Here is a 10920-nt window from a genome sequence, read left to right on the forward strand (position 1 = left end):
GTGTGCAGGGCGGCGCACGCAGATGCCCTGGGGAGAGGTCAGCAGCCACAGACTCTGCACTGCCACCGCTGGAGCTGCAGTCTGGGTGAGTAGAATTCCTGTTAGGTTTGATGCACAGCCAGCGAGCTGTATAAAATGTGGCCAGCGGGCCTTGTGTTTGATATGTATGCCCTAGACCAGTGATGGCGAACCTTTTAGAGACCAAGGGCCCAAACTGCAACCCAAAACCCACTTATTTATCGCAAAGTGCCAACACGTCAGGGGACAGGGCTTATCACAACATATGATTTTACCTCAGTCATTATAAAAAGGACAGGGCTGTTTCAAAATAGACGGTGCAGATTTTGACTGCTTTTTGGATGCGGAAATGCTGCAGAATGTCCTCAGCGGAAATTTCTGTGGAAAATTCTGCAGCATTTCCGCATCCAAAAAGCAGTCAAAATCTGTACGCTGTCTATTTTGATACAGCCCTGCCCATTTCTGCCACATGTAAACATACCCCAGCGGTAATAGCGGTACCCCACGGTGTCCCCCAGCGGTAATAGCAACACCCCACGGCGTCCCCCAGCATTATAGCGACACCCCAGGGCGGCCCAGCATAATAGTGACATCCCACGGCGGCCCCAAGAGTAATAGTGACATCCTACAGCGGCCCCCAGAGTAATAGTGACATCCCATGGCGGCCCCCAGAGTAATAGTGACATTCCATAGCGGCCCCCAGAGTAATAGTGACATGCCATAGCGGCCTCCCCTCCACCCCCCACTCCGTCACTCAGTTGTGGTGCGCTCTCCTCCCGCACCTGCGCCTCAGCCTCTGCAGCTCCCAGCATTGCCACTGTCCTCTATGCCAGGGCCGGTGGCCAGGCCCTGCGCTCCCTCTGCCGGCGTTCCCAGCCTCGGGCCCGCCGCTCTCAGCCTTGCCGCAGTCCTCCGCCCCCAGGCAATCAGAAGCTGGAGGTGTGAATCAGTTGCTTGACAGGTGTATTATGTTACCATCCCTTACTTCTGGTGGTGACATAATACACCAGTACCGAGGAGACGTTGGGGGAGGAGGATCCCGGCTGCACCCTGACGTCACAGTGTCCGCCAGGATCGGTGCTGCTAGCAGCACAGCTGGGTGAATGCCGGCAGGGGAGCCGCTGCCCCTGCCAGTATTCACAAGTGGTGAGCGGCCGATGGCGGTGCATGCCAGTAGGGAGGGCTCTGCGTGCCGCCTCTGGCGCGCGTGCCATAGGTTCGCCACCACTGCCCTAGACCAATGTTTCCCAACTCCAGTCCTCATGGACCCCAACAGGTCAGGTTTTCAGGATTTCCTCAGTATTGCACAAGTGTTCTTACTAAAGGGAAATCCTGAAAACATGACCTGTTGGGGCAATATGAGGACTGGATTTGGGAAACACTGCCCTAGACCAACAGAAGTCACTACTAACGCCTTCCCTGCTCTAGACAGCTAAGGATGTTGCCGTTAACACTTTATTACATTAAATTAACCTTATAAGCATCAAGTGTTTTGTAGTAGTTTATTCTGAAGTGCAGCATTAAGTTTCTGCTTTATTGGAGTATTATTGAAATATTATATTGGCTCTCTATGAAGGTATTTGGGCAATGACTTGGAGTATTGTGTGGGCACTGTGTGAAGGTGTTATGAGGATTCTGTATGTTTGTGTTAGACTCTGCTCATATGAAAAATGCTTCGGTACCATGTTAGCCAGAAGAGTAAAGTGTGATTGTTCACGCACAGAAATTTGACTTTTGAAAAAACACAAGACAGTCTGAGCAGAGAGACAAACACTAAATCAGTTCACTAAGCTGAGGAATGCGACAGTTTTATGATGTCTCTTATCACTAATGAACACATAAGAAGATAGAAATACTACCTTAACAGCACCACCTATTGGATGGAAACATTCTTACAATCAATTTCTGAATTCTTATGAGAAAAACAAAAAATGATTGGAAAGAGGACACCCGTCTTGACCTCCTTCAGACCTTTCTTATTTCCCACTTATGCAAGAAACCCGGGCTGAGGTTCATTTCATTCTTGAGGGTGTCAAACATGGCCATAAACTTATACTCGCAAATTCTTCTGTGACACTGTGACTTGAAGTTGCCCTTCAGTATTATAACAGTATGAAACTTATCATACCGAAGGGCAACTTCAAGTCACAGCATCACAGTATAAGCCTGATGAAGGGGGTAAGATATTCCGGAAAGCTCACTATAACATCAAGTATTTTTGTTAGCCATTAAAAGGTATCATATCTACAAGATTACTTGGTTTCTGTCACTGAGAGCAATCACACTAGACTCTGTTCATATCACACTTTTTGTTGACATTCAGTGTCTACGCTGAGAACATTTCACCATGGGTGCACCGAATGTAAGCTTTCAACATATTCAACTGTATAACATACAGTTAAATGTGTCTCCCATATTAAAGAGGTATGGCTTGGCTTTTCATATGTGAGATGGGAAACCACTGCCATGGCTACTGGTCACCCAACTGGAGCCTACAGAAAGAGCCAAGCACTTAGCGCAGCCCTGTTTCCGTAGCTTTGCTTGAAGTGAACGAGAGCTATGGAAACTGCATAAAACAGCAAGCAATCTTGTTTCTGTAACTCCCCAGGTTGGCTACACTGTTTCTGTAACTCCCATTTACTTCAATGAGAGCTTTGGAAACAGGAGTGCGTTAAGTGCTGAGCTCTTTTTCAACAGGTACTCGGAATAGAGCTTATGGGTTCTCACTTCTTGGCCGTGAGAAGCTGAGATGGGAATACCCCTTTAAAGAAACATATACCAGTACCTTCAGGGATGCCTCTGAATGGAATAACACAGTCCACTATGCTTTCTAATACAAATTAAAAAAGTACACCAGTGTATACTACCCAAATCAAAAGGACACACTTGGCATACATCAGATCAATAGAAACCAATGGCTACATTAGGCATATGCCATAGAGCTATTTCCAGCATGTATGTCAAATATTGACTACGATGACATAGCCTTATTTCAATACCATAGATAAGATTTAGGCGTTATATAACATTATTGTTTGGAACTACTTGCACTATACTGTAAGTGTGGACACTATTCAGAGGTATTATTGGGCGTTGCATGGCAATATTTAGATTCCTCCCTTCTTAGACCCATAACTGTTTTTAATAAATTGAAAAACAGAGCTAAGGACAGATTTTTATAATGTGTGTGAGCCCTAATTGTAGTATAAAGACTAGGCCAGGCCAAGTGAAGGGATCCTCCTGGTATACAATGATGTTTGATGTATGGAAATATCTGAATGAAGTCACCATGACTTTGGTTTTTACATTGATTGAAAAGTGTGCCAAGGGTTATTTGAGAAAGTATACACATGTGAATGTTGCTATGTGTACTTGGCATACATCAGTGTCTACAATGGGCTTCTGTGCTTGTGGACTGAAGAGTAGACTAGATGAGGCAATTAGGCACGGCTTCTGCACCACTATTCGAAAATTACCAGAGCCATCAGAGAATAGAGATGTGTGAATCAGATTTCTTCTTTGATGTCATCCTGATTCATCTCCTTGACAACTAATTCTCTGCTAGTACAATGCATAATTTTAAGAATATTCAAGATCACTTCTATTTGTCTTCTTCTTTGAAAACTCTTTCTATATTGATGTCCTCTGGTAATGTGACCCTACTTCTGATATCAGATGCTTGATTTAAGGCAAATTGGAAATTAAAAAGATGGTTGTTAAAAACTTTTTCTACAAACAATCCACTATAAATTAAGGGAGAGATCCCATCAGGGCAACTCCTTCTTCAAATAAAGCCCCACCAGCACTGGACTGTTCACCATGGGCCTGGTTGCTGAATCCCCCTGTGAGAGCCACATAGAACTGTTGCATTACAGAGTTTTTATTGAAATAAATAGGCAACCATGTTATCCGCGGTTCTACCGAACCCTCCGTAGAGGAAGCTTAGTTTTTCAGCGGCTCTATGCTGAATTTTAAGGGGATACCAAGAGGAGAACTACATTCTGTAATGTCTAAATGCTTTAATAATGCATATGATAAAAGACTTGCCTGATAACTACAACCCCTTTAATTGCCAAGATGCAAGTTATTTGTTCCACACTTGAGTGTTTCCTAAAAAAATTACAACTTTTTTGTGCAATTCATTTAAAATTCTACAGCCCAAATTTTGGATTATGTGTAAAAGCTGGATGACATTTTTTCCTCAGACTTAGCCAACATTGTATCTTTATTTCATATAACGGGGAGTGTGTGTGATGTTCTCTACTCCAAAATGCTGTAGACCGTAGAACAAGGGGATTGGGGGGGGGGGGGGGGGGGGGGGGTGAAGAAGCACATTTGTAGTCATTACAATGGAGTACAAGGCTGATGGGGCTCTTAGTGGTCTAACTTGTACTGCTCAGACAGCACTTGGTGTTGTTGCCATGTGGTCTCTCCTGACTAATAAGCCAAAAGAACCATTTAACTTTCAAACAAGAAGTGCTTCACAGAGTCACCTAAAATAGGAGTTTCAGGTTCTTTAACGTGTATGGGATTAGAATAGAGTACCATAAATTTAAAGGCGTCCATTGCCATGACATATTCTCTTCATCGCTGATCGCTGATCATGCTGAAAGATCAGCTATCAGGAATTCACAGCAGGATACAGCTGATACTATTGTTTTATCTGTATCCCGCTGAAGACAGGCGAGGAATGAAGAACACAGCGGTCCAGCTGTGTTCTGCATCCCCTGCTCGGAGCGCTCGGCTGTATAACAGCTGGGTGCTCCGAGCACAGAACAGCAGGATGCAGAAGACAAGCGGCCCCGCTTGTCTTCTGCATCCCCCGCTTGGAGCGCAAGGTGATCACGCAAAGATTTTTTGAGCGATAATCGTTGTGGTCTGCTTTTTTCTAGTCCTACCCTGTATATTCTTTTGAATAGCACTATAGTGAAGGTGAACCAATGCAATAAAGGGGACAATAAAAAAGGCTATGGACACCTTTAGGGGACAATTTTTTTACTTAACTCTTTCCAATCCAATTTGTATCCTGGTTTTCCTAGTGGGCTTACTCTTTTTCCGCCGTTATACAACGACTCTATCTGCTGGCTAAAGCCAGTACTGCATGAGGTGACACGTTGGATAGGCTCCGACAGCAGAAAGGCTGGCAATATACAGTAAGAGAACCCCGACGGACGTCTTCCAACATCAGAGCTGTACAGCCTTAACTCATAATGTCTTCACAGGTCAGACAGTGGATTGGAAAGGGTTAAGACTGCCTGTCTTGCGAAATCCTGTGGCGGATCTCCGCCACGGGGGCAGGAGCCAGCAGGAGCCAGCAGACGGATCTCCGCAGTCAGCCTATCTGACAGATAGGCTGATTGCGGAGAATCGCGGGTATTCGCAGAATGCTGTAAATTGCCGGCCAAGAACGGAGAATCGCTATGATTCTCCGCTCGTGGACAGGGGGGCTGCACTTTTCATAGCAACGATATGGAAAGCATTCACTGCGTTCCCCGCGGCCGGATTATGAACATTCACCCGTGGATAGGAGCCCTAAATGAATGCATTTTGGGCTGACAATCATTTTTACAGTAGGGTTGCATTAAGAATTTTACACCGTTTGTCTCCTGCAGCCTCTTCATGTAGGGGTTTACAAAAACAATAGAAACGTCCAGGGTTGATAATATGCGTCTAGGTCAGTGTTCCCCAACTCCAGTCCTCAGGGACCGCCAACAGGTCATGTTTTCAGGATTTCCACAGTGTTGCGCACGTTATGTAATTATTGTCGGTGCCTCAGACATTGCCACAGGTGTTCTTACCATAGGATATCCTGAAAACATGACCTGTTGGTGGTCCCTGAGGACTGCAGTTGGGGACCCCTGGTCTAGGTGTTTCCATTATTTTAATAAACTTTGTTGCGGTCATAAATTAGCTGATAAGAACATTCAAGAGAAGAGAGCAGGTGAAAACTAAGCTGTCAATTCAAGTCCAAGTAGTGTGGTTGGGATATAGTCTGCAAACCTTGCAGTTATAGTGCAATTAAAATCAATGCATCACAGGTGATGTTGTCTCTGATCTAAGTCATTAACTTTCACTTCTCTGTTCCATTCAGTCCATACTACTATGAAGACTTCTTCCAATCATGTCTCATTTTTTTCAGAATTTAACACACCGACATCTTTGGCTCCTCACTTTTCCAGAACACTCTTCCCTTTCTCTACCTCTACATAATCATTCCATTCATAGTGCCTGAGGTGGTAATAATGCCCCTCTTTCAGCCGCACAATGTAATAGTGCATCCTTTAGACCCCATTCAGTAATAGTAACCCCTCTGTGAACCCACAAAGTAAAAGTGCCCCCATAGAATAACAGAGCCCTCTTTATGCCCCAACACACCAATAATGCCCCCTCTGTGCCTCCATACAATAATTGTGCCCTTTTGTATCCCCATATAGCAGTAACAGTGCTTGCATATAATAACGGTGCTCCCATTGTGACTATATGCATTAACAGTAGCCCCTATTGTGTCCCCATATAGTAATAATGGCCTACATACAGTAATAGTGCCCCACTGTGCCCCCATATAATAATAGGGACCCCCACTGTAGTGCAATAGAATAACAGTGAAGTGACCCGATTGTGCCACCATATAGTAATAGTGGCCACCATACAGTAACAGTGGCTCCCATAGTGCTACATAAAGTAGTGGTGCCCCCATATCATAAAAGTAGCCTCTTGTGCCAATTAACATAAACTCATCTAACACCCATTCTCATGATGAAAAGCAGGTGGTCTTCCCCTTCCTGCAGACCAGTGCAGACAGTGCGATGCAGTGACATTATCACACCAACTGAGTTAGAAGCCGGGTAGCTTCCAAATACCAGCCAATGAAAGTGTGAGGCAGAAGGCTGATGGCTTTACTGAATGCACTTAGTTTTCAACTGGATCCACATTCTGAGGATGCAGATCCAGTTGAAAAGTGGTACACGCCTTAGGATCCAGATGACAGGTCTCCTTACCCTCTAGGTCCCATTGCAGTTACATGCCCTGCAACTGCGATAATTTTGGCTGTGCACAGAGCCAGAGTCTAGCATACTTTGGGCTGAGAGAGCAAGTAGTTAACCCTTTTCAATCCACTGTCTGACCTCTGAAGACATTATGATTTAAGGCTGTGCAGCTCCGATGTTGGAAGACATCCGCCGGGGTTCTCTTACTGTATATTGCCAGCCTCTCTGCTGTCGGAGCCTATCCAACGTGTCACCTCATGCAGTACTGGCTTTAGCCAGCATATAGCGCCATTGTATAACGGCAGAAAAAGAGTAAGCCCCCTAGGAAAACCAGGATACAAATTGGATTGGAAAGGGTTAAAATCCAATTGGTCAGGGGAATAGAGCACTCTGTGGCTAAATAACATAGCAATATCCCTGCCTGATGGCGGTAAGAATTCAACACCCAGAGAGTGAGCAGCTTTTGTCATGGTAGACCACTGCAGTATAAGGGTAAGGTCACACAAGGTGGATTTTCTGTGACGGAATTTGCGCCACATTTCTGCAACAAACCCACGACAAAATCTGAAAATTCATACAGCGGAAAATTAGCACTGAATCTGCGACAAAATCTGCATGAGACATGAAAGAAGACAAAGAATGAAGTCTACAGTGAATGAACAAGCAGTAGATTTGAAATCTACGTTGCAGGTGGATTTATAGTATGGATATTTTTCACAGTATGCAAATTAGATTTAGTAAAATCTCATCCGCATTGCTTGTGCTGCAAAACAAATACAAAAACCCCACACGTATTTGTTATCGCTGTGTACGCAAAAGTCCGAACTATCCAAATATTCTGATATTTAGCCTGCATGGTCAGGCCTGTAAAAAAAAAGACAGAAAATCAGAATTGTGCTTTCTGTGCTTTCCTGGTTCCAAAAATAATCTGAAGAAAAAGTGATCAAAAAGACATATTTCCCAAAATTGTACTAATTGATGCAAAAATTTGGCATGCAGTTACATCTCAGCAGATATGCAAATGATTGGAGTTGTGCCATGATTTGATGGACGGTCTTGCCACCCAAGACACTAAAACTGGTTCCCCCCTTGGCCTATTAAAAGGCTCTCAGAGGCTCCTTGTGTAGTGACCTCTTTATCTGCTTGTGTAGAGCTTGTTGACCACAAGACGCCTTTATGATGTAATGGAAGAGATTCCCCCCGTTTGAGAGGGGGCATTATCAGAATGTGAGAAGCTGGATGGACGAATTACCCGCCACCTGGCCGTTCTGACCAGACTGTTAGGAGGTGCTGTGACCAGTGGATACATGAGTGCACACACACAAGGTGACTGGGCTCAGGACACTCTTGACAGACCACCAGTAGAGGATCGCCTGATCGTCCAATAAACATGAGCAGTTCCAACAGTTTCGTGGTCCACCATCCAGAGACAGGTGGCGCCAAAGTTACAGATCCCGGTGTCTGTCGGAAGCATTTCCAGGCACTTGGCTAAAGGACATTTGGTCTCACAGCACCCATTACATGTACTGCCTCTGACACCCACCATCACCTCCGTTGTAGTGGTGTTGCGAACAACAAAACTGGTCTGCCGGGTTATCTTCGACATCGAATCTGGGTTTAGTTTGGGCACTGACAACAGCAGTGTTTGTGTCTGGAGACCTAGGGTTGAGCGCCTCAATCCTGCCCTTGCTGTGGGGCACACTGTTGGGATGGTAGTTGGCCTATAACGTAAGATCTAGATATCCTAGGCGAATTTTGACTTCAGATTTGGATTCAACTCCCTTGATTTCATGCACATAACATGCTTTACTCCCAGTAGCAAAATCTTTGTTTATCAGTGTAATGGACCCTTAGGATGGGCAGAATTTGGTCACAACAAATGGAGAATTCCACACCAAAATCTGCATTAAAGGGGTTGTCCCGCGGCAGCAAGTGGGTCTATACACTTCTGTATGGCCATATTAATGCACTTTGTAATGTACATTATGCATTAATTATGAGCCATACAGAAGTTATAAGAAGTTTTTCACTTACCTGCTCCGTTGCTAGCGTCCTCGTTTCCATGGAGCCGACTAATTTTCGCCGTCTAATGGCCAAATTAGCCGCGCTTGCGCAGTCCGGGTCTTCTTCTTTTCTCAATGGGGCTCCGTGTAGCTCCGCCCCGTCACGTGCCGATTCCAGCCAATCAGGAGGCTGGAATCGGCAATGGACCGCACAGAAGCCCTGCGGTCCACCGAGGGAGAAGTTCCCGGCGGCCATCTTCAGCAGGTAAGTAAGAAGTCACCGGAGCGCGGGGATTCAGGTAAGCACTGTCCGGTGTTCTTTTTTAACCCCTGCATCGGGGTTGTCTCGCGCCGAACGGGGGGGGGGGGGTTGAAAAAAAAAAAAACCCGTTTCGGCGCGGGACAACCCCTTTAAGACACACATTTTGGTGCGAATTTCCATAGCAGCAAATTCAGCTGCCTGTCAGAAAACAAAAGAGAAGCAAGTGTGTACATAAAAACCTCAGCACCAATATCAGCGCAGCAAAAGGCAGACTACTAGAAGATACTTTATTAAACACCTATGAATATATAAGGACACAAATGTAAAAACAATTAAAACATTGTTCAGACAACACTGATCAAAGCTCAGCACAATCACTACAAGGTCAGGCTCACGCGGGCGGACTGGATTCCGCATGCGATGCGGGAATAAAAATTGCTCATGTGTATGAACGCATTCAAAGACATGGGGTTCATATTTGTGCAAAACCTGTGCGCCCCGGCACATGAAGGCGGCCTTACAAACGCAGCTGCAAATACCAGAAGAGAAAGCACTGCATGCAGCACTTATTTTTACACCCAAAAGCCAGGCAGCTGAGTGGAAAGCGGGCAGACCCTATTATAGTCAGTGGGGTCCGCCCGGCGCTGTTTGGGACCGTCCAGAGACAGAACTGTTCGGCTGCAGGGATCCCGATTTCCTGCTCCCCAAATGCAGCAGGAAAGCGGAACCCCCCGGCAGGTGTGAAAGCCCCCTACCCAGAAATTTAGCCAAAGACTGTTGTACTGCAAAAGGCAGTGTGCGTGATACGCTGTCATGCACAGTACCATATGAGGTAGAACGCCGGGTCACCGCTGACTCCAGATTCGTAAAATGTTGCGCAACAGTCGCACAGCTTTACTGCATTTTTACGCAGATTACTATGCCACTGGAATAGGAAAAAAAAACTTGTGACATCATCAGCTTGTTCGCCTGTGTTGTTACTGCGCAAACATACTCTGTAAAAAAGCAGGAAAACGCAGCTCTGCACGCAGTAAAACAATGCGCAAAAAACGATGCCCAAGGCCTCACTCGCACGGACGCACGTGGGCTGCGCAGTTTTACAGGTGTACTATGCAGTATGCAGCAAATACACATGTAGCCTGCCTAGATAGGCCAGCTTCATCAAGCAGATTTCAATAGCAAAGTCTGTGATTGTCCCTCGCGTGGACGATACACAATATTCCGCGCCTACTGAGAAAATAGAACCTTCTCACATGTCCACTCAGATGAGCGGATAGTGATTACGATTTCTGCAAATGCTCTATTTTTGTGCAGAATCTGCACCAACAGCTTCCATTGAAGTCAATGGAAGCCGTCCAATGCGCAGTCCATCCACAAGTGACTTAGCGGATAGGCTGCCGGTACCGGCTTCATCAGCTAGTGACGGTGTGGGAAAAACAAACATTAACAAAAAAAATCTGTACTGTGTATGACCGACAACGAGAGTCTGCAGTCATCCGCAGTACAGAAAAAGCGGGTGCGCGGGGTCGCCAGCCACGGTTACAGCCTCTGTGGGAACCCACATACGGAATCCAGCTCTGCCATGTGCGTAATGTGCAGCACAGTAAAACATGCTGCGCAGGGGCGTAACTATAGTGGATGCAGGGGATGC

The sequence above is a fragment of the Eleutherodactylus coqui genome, chromosome 6 (genome assembly GCF_035609145.1).
Source record: "Eleutherodactylus coqui strain aEleCoq1 chromosome 6, aEleCoq1.hap1, whole genome shotgun sequence".
Taxonomy (NCBI): Eukaryota; Metazoa; Chordata; class Amphibia; order Anura; family Eleutherodactylidae; genus Eleutherodactylus; species Eleutherodactylus coqui.